This window comes from Podarcis cretensis, assembly GCF_951804945.1.
Source record: "Podarcis cretensis genome assembly, chromosome: 3".
Classification (NCBI taxonomy): Eukaryota; Metazoa; Chordata; class Lepidosauria; order Squamata; family Lacertidae; genus Podarcis; species Podarcis cretensis.
The window spans coordinates 85,574,962-85,592,827 of record NC_137172.1 but is presented as its reverse complement, the minus strand read 5'-3'; the positions used below and the strand labels follow the sequence as shown (position 1 = coordinate 85,592,827).

Here is a 17,866-nt window from a genome sequence, read left to right as displayed (position 1 = left end):
GAGGGATTGCTGCTTTCACTGCGCAGCGATCCCTCTTGTTGTTCTGGCTTCTGAGATTCAGAATATTCTTTTTCTTGTTTTCCTCCTCCAAAAGCTGGGTGGTTCTTGTGGTCTGGTGAGTCTTATAGAGCGAAAAATACGGTACACTGCTATGCCTGCTTGCAGTACTGACATAAAGCCACTACAGTTTACATATAGGAGCAAGCTTGCTGCTGTTGTGCTCCTGTGGTTTCCAAAGCAGTCATGGAATGGCGCAGTAAGTCAGAGAAGCAAAGTAAAGGGCAGAGGTGGAAAATGTTTCCCCCCCTGTTAAAGTCCATATTCTGTTATGGGAAATCTGATGGGCAGCACATCCTGGCAGCCAACAGTACATGTGGCCACAGGACTCTCTCTTCTTTCTGCCGCCACCACCGCTTTGCCCATTTTTTTCTATCCTTGCCATCCACAAGAACTCGGGCCAAGGCTTCATACAGCCCTCGAGGATCAATACTATCAAGCATCAATATTATAGAATAGCTTCATGGATTTCACTCTGTCTCCATGTGCACTGTTCAGCTGTAGCTAGCAGCAAGTATCACAAAGCAACAGCTATTTTTGTAGACAATTGAATAGGCAAACAAAATTTTGCAAAACAGATATTAGGAAGGACAAAGCAGTTGCCCTTTCAGTTGAGATCTTTAGAGATACTTCACCCCAGAGTATAAAAAAAATGCATTACTTTCATAGCCTTTTAACTATGTGGTTGAATACTGGCCATCCTGCAAGATTCTCAGTTATTTTCACAACAGTTATTATCCTTTCCTTTCCCTAGTTGTTTATAGTATCAATGTTTGCTCAAGCTGTAGACATATTAACAAAGGAGATGCCCAATTGTAAGAATATAATTTTAGTGCTCGAATTAAGAAATAATTTTATCAAAGGAAAGGGATTATGGGGTTGTTGTTTTGTAAAAATGACAGCAGCAGCAGAATCGTTTCACTTGCTCTCTGCCCAAATTCTAGTTAAGACATAAATGATTTTAGATTTTCAGCTTAAGGTTTCTGCTGAGCAAGGCAGACAAAAGGAAACTGAAGATTTCATTTTAATCTATTAGCTTTCATATAGCACCTAACACACTCCATTATTCCTCTTTGTTAGGTTATAAGTCACCTTTAATGATTTATTGGCTGCATGCTTCTGTCATATATAAAAAAGCTTATTTTATTTTTCTCTGGTCTCTTTGTGAAGGCAGGTGAAGACATCTTCCTTTTATAAGGTATTTAGCTGGATATTCTTACCCTTGCTTTTATGAAGCTATACTTTTATCCTATTTAAACTGGGTTGATATATATATATATATATAGTAAAGGACCCCTGGATGGTTAAGTCCAGTTAAATTCGACTTTGGGGTGCGGCACTCATCTCCACTTTCAGGTTTAGGGAGCCGGCATTTGTCCACAGATAGCTTTTCCGGGTCATGTGGCCAGCATGACTAAACCGTTTCTGGTGCATGGAACACTATGATAAGTGTCTGAGCGCACAGAAATGTCGTTTACTTTCCTGCCACAGCAGTATCTATTTATCTACTCATGCTGGTATGTTTTCAAACTGCTAGATTGGCAGGAGCTGGAACAAAGCAACAGGAGCTCACCCCATCGTGCGGATACACACACACACACACACACACACACACACCACTTTGTGAGAATAGCTTCATTGTTCTACTCGGTGATCTGTGTACTAATGATATCCAGGTTAAACTACTGTAATGAAGTCTACCTGGGGCTACCTTTAGAGATACTTCAGAAATTTAAACTGGTGCAAAATGCAGCAGTCTGGCTACTGGAGGTTACTAGGCAGTCAGAACATGTGGCACCTATATTGTACCACTTGCTCTAATCGCCTGTGTGCAAACGTAAGGGGAGAGGAACATTGCCAAGTGACATTAGCCATCAAAAAGATTCCTTCAATCATGATTTAGCACTATAAATTAATAAAGACAGTCATTATGGCCAAATGGATATCCAAACAAGATTGGAAAGTCTGGACTAATAATAATAATAATAAAAAATTTTATTTATATCCCGCCCTCCCCAGCCGAAACCGGGCTCAGGGCGGCTAACAACACTGAAATAGTGCAACATTATAAAAACATTATAAAAATTAATTAAAATCAAAATTGATGGCAACCATAAACTAAAGTTTTGTAAAGATTGCCAAAGGAGGGAGTCAGGCTGCGCCCTGACCAAATAAATAATAAATTTTTAAATATAGACTAGATGGGATGCACGACCCCCTGCAATTAGCAGTCCATGGGAAAATTCTACTCTATAAAATATATGGAAAACCAAGCTTCCAAGAGATTTGGTGTGCAGTGAGTAATAGAATAGAAGCAGTGGGAGGCTCAGTGCAGGGATGGAAACATCCCCAACATGATGGATGCTAATCTGGGACTCCAGCAGGGCACTGGTACTCATTTATCCTAACCTTTATCTGAACTAGCCAAATTCTTCCTATAAAGTCCCCTTGGAGTCCACTGGACCCATGCAGTCAATTCCCTCCTACTAGATGTTTTTAGCCAAGGGATAGACAGGGATTGAGAAGGCATGTACTCAGTTCCACCACTGCAAAGATCTTGTCTACAGCCTCATTATGTATCCTGCATTGCATGTCTGTGCTTCAGGCTGGTCCAAATAACTAATCCAAAGGACTCAGAAAATCTTCTAATCGATAAGGAGTGACCTTTAGTGCAAAGCTTTGCCTTACATTTATGTAGAAAAGGTGCAGAAGTTGTTTCAATCTGATGGAAGCTTTTGATACAATTGCTGCTTCACACCTTTGTGAATGGATATATTACATGAACAGAAATAACTCAGTCTGTATGAGTTTCGCCTTTCTAGTTCCACCATACTTTCTGAAGACAGGTTTATTGTGGGGCTGATCCAGCTTGCAACCTCATCTTTCTATGCTGCTCATGTGTGCCCTGCTCAACACGTGGGGATCTGTTTTCCAGATTAAAACAAGGGCTATTGGAAGTGAGATAACCCTCCTAAGCTGGGCTCATTAGCACACATACTTAGTTCAGGGTAGTTGTTTTCAAGTACCAGCACTACATCTGCCCTTCATGCTCTGAAAACTCAATAGCATATCTATGGGATATAATGAAATGCCGAATTTCTATGAAGTGTAGCCTCTCTCAATGGCACTGAGTCACACGGCGGAGTAAATATCTTTCTGGATGATAAATATTCTCTCCAGAACTTCTGCCAAAGTGACTTGGTTGTTTCTTACTGGTTTTTGGTGAAGTTAAAAACAATGTGGCAATGATTCAACCAGTACAGAAACATATGGGGACAAAAGAAAAGGAAACGACTCTAGAGGTATCTGAAGAAGTGTGCATGCACACGAAAGCTCATACCTAGAACTAACTTAGTTGGTCTTTAAGGTGCTACTGGAAGGAATTTTTTTCTTTTATTTTGTTTTGACTATGGCAGACCAACACGGCTACCTATCTGTAACTGGATCTAGAGGCTTATATTTGCTTTGCATTTTTTAAAAGCAATGTCAGTTTTCTCGCCCTCTGCAATTTGGGGTACTTCAGTAACAATGATGAGGCAAATCACATTGCAGTGCCACCTTCTTCCTTGAGTGCTTCGAGGGTAGGACTTGCCAATTAAAAGGATCGATACAAGATGTTACAGTGCCCATTTTCACTGAAGTAAGGTGTCCTTCCTTTTGTTTTGTTACTGATGGAATGCATTACATTTTCCTGGAAATCACACACACAGCTAAAAGGAGAGGGTGTTCTCTCCCCCCGCCCCTTGTGCTGGATTTGTTTAATGCTGAAAGTGGAGGTTTGGGGTTGCTTCCAGTGTTAGTGCTAGGCAGAATAGACCCACTCAAAGTAAAGTTCATTAATTTAAGTGGCTCCACACTGAGTTTAACTTGATCAGAAAGAACCCTTGGAAATGCAGTCAGGTTTGTTCTGGGTTTGTTGGGCTGTGGGGCAAATACTGATCTTGCCTTCAGGCCAGTAGCACTGCTTTTTCTTGATGCCACATCATGTAAGTCTTCTATGGTTTCTGCTTCCGCCCTGCAAATATATGGAAAACCAAACCCTGATTTATCAATTAATGCCTTGAGCTTCTGGCTGCCCAGGGAAATGGGAGCAATAAAAACCTCTCATACAGTCCTGCCCATTTACTCAGATCATCACCAGAGGCCAGGCAGTTAACAGCCTGGAGACAGGGCCTTTTCTGTGTTGGTGCTGTGTCCCGGAAACACCAGTCCAGAAGAAGTCAATCTGGTGCCTGCAGTGTTATTTGATACTCCTGTATTTTTGTTGAAATTGTACTTAGTGTTTCTGCTTCCTTTTTCACTTGCGATTTTAATCTAGACCATGATTTTTTGATCTGATAAAAATAAAATTACACATGGAATTCAACATTGTGCTATGGGGAACATCCTGTCAGTGCTAGCATTCTAGCTTGCCAAACAGAACAATCTCCCTTCTGCTCCCCCCACATGCTCTTCTTGGGGTTCTCATGACCCCCCAAGCCAGTTTTGGGGGTGCCAGGAGAGGGAGAAAGCCCCATTTGTGCAAGTGGAAGCCCTCATGCAAAGTTTGTGCTGATGGGATCAGAATCCCACCCTATATGTTTATGGGATGGCAATTCCACCCTATAAGGTTTTGTTTTTTTTAATTGTCCCAGAGTTTTTAATTCTGGTTGTTTCAATTCATTACATGTTTTGTACTGTCTGGAAAGCAGAGTATAAGCATTTTAACTAAACACAGCAACATTTGCTCATTCTTCCTCCCAGTTAGCATATACTGTACGCAAACAAGCCAAAGCTTTCACCTATTTACCCTTGGGGATTTCCTTGTTGGCTTTTCATTCTCTACCAACCCCCCCACCCCCACCCTGCTTGACACCACTAAGGCCATCCTAGGTCGTTTGCTTGAGCTGACAGGGGTTTGAATCCAACAATATCTGGAGGGCCACAGTTTCCTAATCCCTGCACTTTCCTCAGGTTGAGTGTTGCTGCTTATCTAATCATCTGTATGCTTCCTTAATCTTTTCTCAGATGCTGTTCCAGTGAAAGTTGTCTCCAGACTTCTGAATGCCACCTTCCCCTCTCAACCATCCTCTTTGCTGCGTATGCTCTGATCTTTCAGTTGGCTTTAATGTAAGTACCCTAGGAGAGACTTGCCTTTTATTACAGACCACGCTGTTTTTTGACCTGTTACTGCCTTTGGAGCCACTGACTTGCTGCCTTGTCTCTTGTGCTTCTCGGAAATCAATCTTTCAGCAACACCGACAAAGATTTTCAGGTAACTAGACTAAAGGAAAAGCAATTGTGAAATTCAGACCGCAAGTTGGGCTCATTATACCAGATCAATCTGGAGCCAATGATATTCTCAAAAATAAGCTACTATACCAATAAGCTGCCTATATAAGCTGCCCCATCGATAAATGGAACAGTGCAGGTTATGCCTTTCAGCTAAAATCTCAACACTATCCAATCTGAAACCATACCTGTCCTACTTTGTAATATTTACGAAGCACTTTCAAACCCACTGGGACATAAACACCTTATTTTGTTGCTGCCATTGTTAAACAGGAGCAAGGCAACATTTTCTCTTTTGATCTTGCCTCTCAATTCTTTTTTAAGCCTTTTAGCATCCCACCTTATGGGAGTATCAGAAGCTCAGTGAGCCTCGAGTTTCCACAAGCCTCTCACACAAGCCTCGTGTGTTAACTTTGCTGCTAACTAATTTGTTGCAGCTCCAGGCAAGGTGCCCACCCTTGTACCTTTGGACTCCTTTCCAGGAAATTCGTAATGGAAGAACAGCCCCCCCCCATCCCTCATCTCCCTCTCGCTTTTCCCTTTCTGCCTCTGGGACTATTAAACTACTATTTTGTCATGCTTTCTTATTAAACTCAGTTCCTTGAAAAGTTCTGATCTTTTTCTCATCTTTGGGCCCATCCAAGTCTGTGACTTCCATCAGTACCCACCGTGTATACCAATCAGGTTTCCCACAAGTTGACGTTTATTCTGGTTCAGCGGTAAAGAGTGGAATTTCTTGGGGAAAATGGTGGGACAAAAGAAAATCCTATTGGGCCCATGCCTAGTAGTCATGGAACAAAGGGAAGACACGCAAGACAAAGGGAAATTTAGGCGAGCCCATCGTTACTACCCTGAGTACTCTGCTGCCTTGACAAAACTGTCTGAATTTATTTGATGCTGGCTCTTTTTGAGTTTTGTTTCGAGTGACAGCTTTGAGGGCCAGCCCTACCACTCAGACAGCAGCAGCCTGCCTCTTAGAACACATCATTGAGCAAAGTTCCCATTCATGCTCTGGAAGGACTTATCATTTGAACATGGAAAAGTGTTCTGCAGCTGTGTTTAGAGAAAAAGTGGCCTGTGAAAGGGTGGTAACAATACCGCAGATATGGGGAAGGAGTGGAAAACCAAAGGCTATGCTTTGTGCAAGGCCCTTCGGTGAGTGCATGATGAAAGACTCCTCTATAAATGTCAAATGATGACCTGGCCACCAACTTGCTTTCCAAGAGGGACACTTGGAAGAAATGATAGCAGGGCAGTGGTGTGTCTAAGAGACCTGCACTTGTTCCTGAATTGGGATCGCAGTAGGTCCTGTTTTCACAGCTACCACTCTTTCCATACACTTCCCTTATCTCTAGGTTGGCAAAAAGGTTGGCGGTATGACCCAGAGACCCAGAAAGCTCCTGGGATGCAGTTCACTTGCTGACCCCTTAATCTAATGGTTTATAAGATACAAAGGAACAAGCTACTGGATGCAGATGGAAATATTGTGCTCCCGCTATCTTATCCAAAAGCTTTTAACCTTTATATTGCTGAAGCTTGGAAACAGTCATTGACTTAGATGAATTATTTCCAAGCCAATAACAGCTGTAAATAGCTGCTGTTTCCTGGAGGTCCTTACCAGGGACAGTGAAGCATGTGGCAGCATAACAAGCCTTGATTATGATAATTTTCCTCTGTTTATGATAGCAATAAAGGAGGTGATCCTTATTCTAATAAGTATTTCTTCTGCTGTCGGTGAAAACCTCCCTTGCTCAATGTCAGTCAGTATAGATCAGCCTTTCCCACACAGTGTCATTCAGACAGGAAATGAACACAACATCTGCAGAAGGACATGGTGCATTAGCACCATCTCTGAAAACAGCCTACCTTCACTGACTTCTTCTTTTGAACCAAAAGTCATGGGAGCAGCCTTACGTACAAAGTTGTTCCGGCAGAGGCAGTGAAGTAGCGTTCAGAATTCCCCACTGCCATCACCCTGAATAATAAGAGTATCTAACAGACAGGATGTGCTTTGCAGAAGTTTTTTTTTAAAAAAAACATAGGTCAGCAGCTCATCCACCTATACACAGTGGGTCAACCACAGCTGCGATATCCAGAGGACTGGCTGCATCATCTACAGAAGCTGGCCTGCGCAAAATGGTGAAGTCTGGACTTCCAACCTGAATAGGAAAAGTCCAAGAAGAATTGCCACATTATCTTCTGGTTGCATGAACCAAGCTTGAATGAGCTTTCGGAAAAGACACTGCAGTGCTGTCAGTCCATGGGGTGACATGACTTTTAGTATAGTTGGCGGAAATGCAGGAAGTTACATGGTTTGTTAGAGGGAAAATAAACCAAAATAGAGTGCTGGTATGTGGTTTGTATATAACACAGTTTTGAAGCTTGGGAAAATTGATCCCAGAGAGCCTCAAAAAGATTCATGTAAAGTTATTTGCATAGTCACATTTAAAAGCTGCAAGCACTTTTAGTCAGGCTTCCCACAGACTTTTGGCTGGCCACTGTGAGAACAGAGCACTGGCCTAGATGGGGCACTGGTCTGATCTAGCAGGCTCTTCTTCATTGCACTCTAGTTATCAGAAAGCAGAGCATTCTCTTTGTTTCTCTGTGCGACTTACTAAAAAAAGAGCTGTGTGCATGTGTGTGTCCTGTGAGTTAGAAATAATGAAAGAGGAGAAATTCACCGTGTTACACAATGTATCAGTGTGGATTTCAGTGCAAAGTCAGTTCTTTGGATTGCAGTTTGCAAGTGTAACAGTTGGTGGCAGCTTTGAAACAATTTTTGCTTTTCCAAGTATTGCTGCCATCTGCATGTCTTCAAAGAACAACAACAGAATACTAAATCACTCTTTTTATGTTGATTTAATTGAATAGAATGATACAAACACTCTCTATTTTCTTGAACCACTTGTTACAAACAATTCTGTGAACTAAAATTTGATGGTTCACATTTACCAAAGTGTCACAAAGTGCTTCTGAGCAGAAGGGAAGAGCTAATGTCAAAAATAAGTAGTTGTTGTTGTTTTAGAAAGCAAATGGAAGCAATAGCAAGCTAAGTGAATTCTGTGTGGGACTGTTTTAATGTCCATTGAGCTTACCTACTCCAAACACGTGACAAAGAAAGTCCAAAAACTGGTTTTTGTGGAGCACCTACTATCACTTAGTTTGTGAGTCTGTCCTTTAAAGTTTACAGGAGTTAAAGGCTGAATGAGACAAAAGTAAGCCCTACTGAGTTCAATGATATACCGGTATGTATATAGCAAGGATGGGGAACTTGCGGTCCTCAATATGTTTTTGGACTTCAACTCCTATGAGCTCCAACCAATATGGCCAAAGGTCTGGGATGATGGAAGCTACAGCCCAGCTACATCTGAAGGACCACAAGTTTCTCACCCCTGATATATAGGAGTGCAACCTAAGCAACCTGGTCTCATGAAGGATGTTAATATCCTTCAAAACAAAGAATGCTTAGGCTTTCATTAGAAAACCAGTAAATGTCTAGCCTGAGAGCTATTGGCCCTGCTATTAGTATGCAGAGACAATGCAACATCTACAATAATATAATATGGGCAGAAATGATTGTCTGTGCATGCTATCTGAGGGCTGAACATGCTGCTAAGGCCTGTTCCACTTTTGCATGAGCAGGGTGGGAACTGTTGCTACAACTGCTATTGCAGGCTTCCCACACCAGTACACACCCCAAGTTTTCACGGGAACAGTTGACAACTTTGTTTCTTCCATTGCTAATGAAGGGGGCAGACTAGTACAAGTGAACAGAAGATTGTTGAATGAAAAATAACCAAATTTTCAATGCATTTGCGACTATACAGCCCATCTTCAAGGGGCTACATCAAAGAAATAAAGAGACTATCTATAGGTATGGTATGGCCATCTCAGTTTCGTGGCACTGTGCTCGGTCTTGAAGAAAAGGCACAAGAGACTTTCTATTTCTGCCTGCACCAGGAATGGAGGTCTCTCTCATCACCACAGGGAGAGGAAGATGGAGATAAACAAAGAATGATGGGAAAAACTCTTTCTTTGAATTCCTCTCTGGGTGGGAGAGGAACAGGCTTTCACCCATGGATTGCCCTGTGGTCTGGCACTCACTTCCCTATGGAATGCGAGGGCAGGCAAAGGCACTGGGTTCATGCAGCACTCCGACTGATGTGAAACACACACACCCAATCCGTTCCTGGAAGCAGAGGATATCCTGCTAATTGGGCTTTAATTGGAGTAATTTACAGGCACGTGCTAGAAGTGATGAGACAACAAACTGCAGAACATCTCTGCTACAAGGATTTAAAGGTTGGAATTGAAATAAGGTTTCATTTGGTGCCATAGATGGTGGGGGGAGGGGAGCCTATGGCTGTTTTTCAAAGTTTTTCTTCTACATTTCTGATTTGGTAACCCTCCCCAGAATGCAAGGTTAAAATATAATATAAAAAGTGAAGGTGGAAGAAACTGGATTAATAATATGAAATTTAACATCAAACTGGAACTGTGTGTGAGAGAGGAATGGAATGGAGAGAGAGAGAAAGGGAGTTTGGAATCAGACTGCTCTTTCTAGGTTGGAAAAAAATGGCGAGGGCAGTCTATTTGTTGGAACAGAGGAGTCTCTAAAAAGCTCTTGAATCCCAGCATTGTGTGTTTGAAAGGGAGGCTTGCTTTCACAACCAATCAGCAGATTAGCAGTGAGAGCAAGCCAGCTGGGATTGGCTGAACTGCAGTTCACTATGAAGGGCAGCCAATCCAAGCAGAAAGTAGAGCTTGTTGCCCTCAGGTTGTCTGCACTACAGTGTTCCTTTTGAAGTGAATGAAAGGTGGGGAAGAACTTCCTTGTCCATATATTCATGTCACACAAACTCTTTCTCTGCACTGTCCTTGAGGTGGACAGCTTCACGATTCCCTTTCCCCCAGTCTTTAAAAGAGCAGGCCAATTTAGTAACATGGATAATTTATCTAGCATGAAGTACTCTATAAAGTTCCCATGGCTATGACATTATCAGATAATGACAGTCAGCCTATCTTTGGGAATCTATATTCATCGCAGGTTCTGAGAATACTGCAGAAGGCCAGCAAATCATCAAAACTACAAAGTTTTGCCTGATGTTGCCATCTAGACGCACCGAAAAAGAAAGTTTGTGTATAGAAAGATCAATGACTTTGAGTTGTCTCTTGTTTTTAGCTACTCTTGGGACTCCTGTACTAAAATGCTTTGGAATTTTCCATTTCTGAGTACAGTGGTACCTTGGGTTACAGACGCTTCAGGTTACAGAATCCGCTAATCCAGAAATAGTACCTTGGGTTAAGAATTTTGCTTCAGGATGAGAACAGAAATCGTGTTCCAGCAGCGGGGCGGCAGCAGGAGGACCCATTAGCTAAAGTGGTGCTTCAGGTTAAGAACAGTTTCAGGTTAAGAACGGACCTCCAGAATGAATTAAGTTCTTAACCTGAGGTACCACTGTACAGGAATGCAGAAACTTTTTGGTTATTGTGGTGTTTTTGTCACAGAAACATTACATTTTTCCAACACTTATTGCACCAGGGGTGGGCAAAATTTACTCACAATTAGCACTTCTGTTGGTGCTTTGAATGCTAGAGGTGTGATACCCAAAAGGTATATGCTTCCTAGAAATATTGAAATTATAAACTTTTCATAAAATAAAATGCTAAACTTTGTGCAATAATGTCTATGAATCAATTTTTATTATTATTATCACAGGATCATAACACAACAATGTTGATAATGCAACTTTGTCTTAAAGAGTTCCAAACTAGGTTTCTTTCCCTTTTTGCCATTTGGCTATTACCATTGTTGTTCGATTATACTACCAGGATACTGTAATGCACTGCTTAGTTTGTCAGAAACCATGATGTTCAAATTTGATAATTGGACTCCCTCTGGCAATGTCACTCTAGACACCCCTGTGCATGACAAGCTGACAGTGTGGCTTCTACTTTAAAAGAAACACAGCAGTTGTAACCAATTGGAGGCACTGGTTATTAGGCAAAGGCTGCTAAAGGGATGGTGATTGGTGAATGACTTGTTTTCCAGAAGACTGATGTCCAAAGGTATGTGGAAACCATTGTGTTGAAGGCAGCTAATTTGGCATCATCACCAGAAGGTTCAACAAAATGTGATGGACTCCAGGTCAGAGCTTGCTGTCTGGCTTAGCTCATTGTTGGTGGCTGTTGGTAGGGATAGGGCCCCTGATCAACAGGTTAGTAATACAGTGGTACACCGAGTTACAAATGCCTCAGGTTACAAACACTTCAGGTTACAAACTCTGCTACCCTGGAAGAGTTACCCTAAGTGGAGAACTTTGCCCCAGGATGAGAATGGAAATCGTGTGCCGGCGGTGCAGCGGCAGCAAGAGGCCTTATTAGCGAAAGCATGTCTCTAGTGAAGAACAGTTTCAGGTTAAGAATGGACCTCCGGAACGAATTAAGTTCCTAACTAGAGGTACCACTGTAATGCTAATCTGCTGACCAGCAGAAAGCAATTGCAAGCACTTTATTGAGCTTGGTCAGTACCTAATTTCTACAAAAAGAGATACCCGGGCAACAAATATTTCTTGAAGCACCTTACTCTGATTGAGAAACAGCAACCTTTGATGCATTTAAATATACTAAAGAGTAGTTGGAGAAGTTACACATAGTTGAACCCTAGCACTGAAAACTTACGCTCAGGCTGAATGATTTTGAGTCCTTGCAGTAATAAAACTCTGAGATTGTGGTCTGAGATTGAGACAGACAGAGGCAGAAGAAAAAGGCTGCAATGGACCCACAGTTTCTGCTGGCATCAGTTTCTGGAAGCAGCTGTGGGTTGAGTGGCTCCAGCGCTGCCACTGGAACCAATCAACCCACAGACACTTCCAGAAACAGATGCCGGCAGAAACTGCTGGTCCTTTCCAGTATTTTTCTTCTGCCCACATCTCCCTCTGTTGGCTTCCCTCCTCTTCCCTTCCACTGTTGTCTCCCCCTCACTGCTGCTTCCTTGTCAGTCATGGCAGCTAAAGGAGTTGGGTTGCTGCTCCATATTCTTTCCTCCTCACCATGACCACTGTTTTTTTAAAACAACAACAATAACAACATTAGAGTGTGCCTAGGCACACCCGTCAAACCTCATGCACACGCCTATGTCCTGGAGGAGGGCATGGCTGGCTGAAACAGTGCACAGTACACTTTGTTGCAGGTCCCATCTTTGTCTGCATCTCCTAGGGTGCACACTCACAAAGTCTGCTACAACTGCATTCAGAAAAGAATAGACATTTTCATTAGGACCTCCTAATGAATATCAGAAAATATTAGTAATTCTCAATAGAGAGCCCAAATAGTGGAATTTAAAGAACTCTCCCTTGCCATTTGGTTTTTTTAGGGGGGAAGGACCAGGGGGTTGCAAGTATGGCTGGAGTGTTCTCGCTCCTTACCAGCAGTGGGAAACATTGCCCTCAGTCTGATCTGGCGTTTTGGTGACAACACATAACCAATCAGATTTGATTACTTGCCAACCTCATCAAGCCAAATTAGGTGAGGGTAGGAGCTCCTGCCCTTACTCTGATGCAACTAAAGGGGTGTGTGTGGATAAGTCAGATACCAGAACATCTGATACTTGTGTTTTCATAACGCGCCCCCCCCCCCCAATAGCATCAAAACCACATTTGCAGGATCAGGACGGCCAGTGTAAAACAAGAACTTAGGTGGTCACCACTGTTCTAGGAGGTAATGCGTGTCTCCAAAAAGCTGAGCCTGAACAAGATCTTTATGGAGGCTACTTCTAAGGCTGCTGATCCTGCTTGGCCAGCTTTATAAATAGCTAAAATGTGTAAATCCAATCTCAAGGAGCAATCTGTGAAAAAATAATATTCTCTCCACCACCAGCAGCACACTCTTTTTGAGTGATATAGCAAATACAAAGAACCCCCGGGGATTAAAAAGTGAAAACTTAAAGGCATCCAATTCAAGGAAAGATGCATAGTTTCATATACCAGGGATAACAGAAAAGTAAAATACCCAGCAGTTAATGATATTTTATGCTGAGAAATCCCTTTGAAAAACAGCGAAGTCTTCTGTGGGCAGCAGAGAGAAAAGCAACAATTGTGGCAGAACACTTAGTACCAGTCATTCGCTGGAAGAGTAGGAAAAAGGGGAGGAATTAAGTTCAAGCTACTGTACTCTGAATTAGAAGAAGAAAAAGTAGTATGAGCTGGGGGAGCAGGGCAAAATAACTAGCAACCTAGAATTACAGACTACCCAGAACTTTCATCATCCTCTAAGCCGCCTCCCCAAACCTCCAAATATTCAGCTCTCTTTAGCCCCAGCCAATGATCAGGGATGATGGGAGTTGCAGTCCAACTTAGTAGGCTGCTCTGCAAAGAAATATTTATGAGCATGCTCAGAATGGAAGAATGATTGCAATTGGCTTGCCAAATTGCCAGGGTGTTGGGGTCAAAAGCTCAGGCATTTGGGGAGCAGGTTTAGGTGGCTGCTTGATAGCTCCTGTGCTCTCATAGGTTGGATTGCCTATATGGATGCAAATTAAGGTTTTAAAAACAGCAGAAGTAAATAGGATTGCCCTAACCGTTGCTACATGGATGTGTTTTTCTTCCTGGAGATGGGTGGGAAGGACTCCAGGCCATAGCAATAGTTTTGCCTTGGGAATGGCTGAGCAGTGGAAAGAAGTGATTGGCCAGAGAATGGGAGATAGGCATAAATGTCTGAAGCACTTCAAATGTACTGCTAGGGAGCATGCAAGGATCAGAAATCGTGTGCTTTTATTATTTTGGGGAAAACTTTTATCCCCACCCCCAGCTTTAAACTTCATATGATGAAGTAGTCCTAAGATGTGAACCTCCACTGCTTGTACAGCATTGACAGTCTTCCAAAGAACCCTGGGAACTGCAGTTTGTTATGGGTGCCGAGTTATTAGATAGCCCCACTATGATACAATTCCTAGCAACCACAGCAAACTACCAAGCCCATGATATTTAGGGAGGGCTATGACTTATTGAGGGACGCGGGTGGCACTGTGGGTTAAACCACAGAGCCTAGGGCTTGCCGATCAGAAGGCTGGCGGTTCGAATCCCCACGACGGGGTGAGCTCCCATTGCTCGGTCGCTGCTCCTCCCAACCTAGCAGTTTGAAAGCATGTCAAATTGCAAGTAGATAAATAGGTACCACTCTGGCAGGAAGGTAAATGGTGTTTCCGTGCGCTGCTCGGGTTCACCAGAAGCAGCTTAGTCATGCTGGCCACATGACCTGAAAGCTGTATGCCGGCTCCCTCGGCCAATAAAGCGAGATGAGCGCCGCAACCCCAGAGTCGGTCACGACTGGAACTAATCGTCACGGGTCCCTTTACCTTTACGTATGACTTAATGTGGTATACCCACTGTGACCATATCCATTCATTCATATATAACAGGGCCACATCTTAGAAGTTATATTCCTGGAAATGCTCTAGGTTCACTAACTGCAATATCATGATTCAATTGTTTTTTGTATCGCCAGCTTAAAGTAATCAGTGCACTTAACTAAAAAAAAAAAAGAAAAAGCAGAGCTCTAACCATAATTTAACCAGTGCTGCAGGGAAATGCAGAGGCAAAGAGACCCTAATACAGCTGCAAAGTGACAATCCTGAGAACACATAGTGCATTCATGGATGAGGTTAGGTATCATCATTAAAGCTGTTCATCAGACACTCTTAACACACTGCTGAAATGAATACCCCCTCCAAACCCCAACAGATGCTAAACATAATCCTTTAAATATGGGATCATTTTGACAAAAAGACATGTTCTCCTTGACCACATCCAAGTGGGTAAATCCAATTTTAAATATGATATAATCAAAGTGGTTTGAATTTTATATTTTACTTTGCAAGATTGCCCCAGAGCTAGACTATATACTAGCTCTGGATAGCTGCTAAATATTTTCCCCTTACCAGATCATAGCTAGTTGTAATCTATTGCTTTTATTTAGCCAAATACTGTACTTTTCCCATGAACACTTAATGGGCTATGCCTCACAACTTAGGATCCTTACATAATATTTAAGCCTACTGTATGCATCATATTTTTCATCAGTTTAGAAATCTAGAAATGGTAAGAAAGTTCAAAACTCATTGTGCAAGAGCCAGATTACTCTTACTATTTACTTATGTTTACTGAAGATTGAACAGATGTGTTTCCAGTTTCAACTTGAGCTGTGTCAGCTTTGCTTGTTAGTGCTTCTCGTTGCTACAGTTTCTGTGCTTTTACCTCTGTAAGCATGAAACCACTAGATGGCACTGAGCAAGGATGTTTTACAAACCCCAAAAGAAACTACCTCCTAGTCCGGATAGGAACTCAAAAGGAAAAGCCAAACTAAAGGGTTTTTCCTCCTTTCATTGTGTGCAAGGAAGACAGAAGCATAGCTGTGTCTGATTTAATGTTTGCCCTCCTTGAGCACCTATTTGGGGCAGTAAATTGTAATGTAGTACTGGCAGCACAAGGGATGCGGATGGCGCTGTGGGTAAAACCTCAGTACCTAGGACTTGCCGATCGCATGGTCGGTGGTTCGAATCCCTGCGCGGCGGGGTGCACTCCCGTTGTTCGGTCCCAGCGCCTGCCAACCTAGCAGTTCAAAAGCACCCCTGGGTGCAAGTAGATAAATAGGGACCGCTTACCAGCGGGAAGGTAAACGGCATTCCATGTGCTGCGCTGGCTCGCCAGATGCAGCTTGTCACGCTGGCCACGTGACCCGGAAGTGTCTGTGGACAGCGCTGGCTCCCGGCCTATAGAGTGAGATGAGCGCAAAACCCTAGAGTCTGGCAAGACTGGCCCGTACGGGCAGGGGTACCTTTACCTTTACCTTTACTGACAGCACAAGTTGCGTGCCAACGAAAACAAACAGAAAGACAAATGAAGAACCTGTCCTCACAATTCTGGCACGAAAACTCTGCATGTATACTAAAATCAAAAGGATGAAAGATCATTAACCACCTTCTTTCTCCCCCATCTGTCTCCCTGATTCCCCCCCACCCCGCAACCTCATAGCAATGTCTCACACCAAATGTAACTGAACTGCAGAAAGGACTCTATGAATTGAAAACAGAGATGTGGTATGTGCCCTTGTTAACTAGGAAAATCCTTTAATAAAAACATTTTTTTAAAAAAAGAGTACAAGTTGTGTGTGTGTGATTGATTTACATTTATGACTACATTTCTATCCCACCTTTTCTCTGAAAAACTCAAGGTGATGTACATACATCTCCTTCTCCCCATTTTATCCTCACAACTACGACCCTGTGAGTTAAGTTAGTCTGAGAGTGAGTGATTGGCCCAAAATCACCTAGTCAGCTTCATGGCTGAGTGAGATTTCAACCATGGTCTTCCAGGTCCTAGTCCAGCACACTAACCAATACACCACACTGGTGTGGATGGGTGCGTATCTCCCATATCCTATATCCTGAGTACGTGGTTGCTATCTACTGATTAAACTAATCAAAGTGCAGCTTAGGTAACTAACTGTGTATCATCTGATATGCCTTTGAGTTATGACTCAACTGTATAGGGACTAAGAACCAATCAGTGAATGAAGTCGACATGCACTAGTTACATGCAACAGGTCAATGACAATTGTGCCACGCAGCAAACCTGATCAAAGACTTCCTCACAGCACTTTTGAAATAACCCAGTGATGGCCAAATTTGGCCCTCCAGCTGTTTTGGGACTACAACTCCCATCATCCCTAGCTAACAGGACCAGTGGTCAGGGATGATAGAAACTGTAGTCCCCAAACACATGGAGGGCCAAGTTTGTCCATCACTGGAATAAGCTCTTCCACTTTCTTTTATCAAACCTGACATGGCCATGCTGAAATATAAATGCACTTTGTTTCTGCTCATCCGTGGAGCACTGGAATCATAGAATCATAGAATCATAGAGTTGGAAGAGACCACAAGGGCCATCGAGTCCAACCCCCTGCCAAGCAGAAAACACCATCAGAGCACTCCTGACATATGGTTGTCAAGCCTCTGCTTAAAGACCTCCAAAGAAGGAGACTCCACCACACTCCTTGGCAGCAAATTCCACTGTCGAACAGCTCTTACTGTCAGGAAGTTCTTCCTAATGATTAGGTGGAATCTTCTTTCTTGTAGTTTGGAACCATTGCTCCGTGTCCGCTTCTCTGGAGCAGCAGAAAACAACCTTTCTCCCTCCTCTATGTGACATCCTTTTATATATATGAACATGGCTATCATATCACCCCTTAACCTCCTCTTCTCCAGACTAAACATGCCCAGCTCCCTTAGCCGTTCCTCATAAGGCATCGTTTCCAGGCCTTTGACCATTTTGGTTGCCTTCCTCTGGACACGTTCCAGTTTGTCAGTGTACTTCTTGAACTGTGGTGCCCAGAACTGGACACAGTACTCTAGGTGAGGTCTGACCAGAGCAGAATACAGTGGCACTATTACTTCCCTTGATCTAGATGCTATACTCCTATTGATGCAGCCCAGAATTGCATTGGCTTTTTTAGCTGCCGCGTCACACTGTTGGCTCATGTC

The 17,866-nt window shown here is 42.8% G+C and overlaps 1 long non-coding RNA gene across 1 annotated transcript in view; it reads left to right on the top strand.

Moving 5' to 3' along the window:
* LOC307212957 overlaps positions 1-17,866 on the top strand; it is a 48,094-nt gene that overhangs the window by 14,553 nt on the left and 15,675 nt on the right. The window contains exon 2 of the long non-coding RNA XR_013837289.1: positions 5,065-5,166. This is a non-coding gene — a long non-coding RNA (uncharacterized lncRNA). The remainder of the gene's footprint in view (positions 1-5,064; positions 5,167-17,866) is intronic.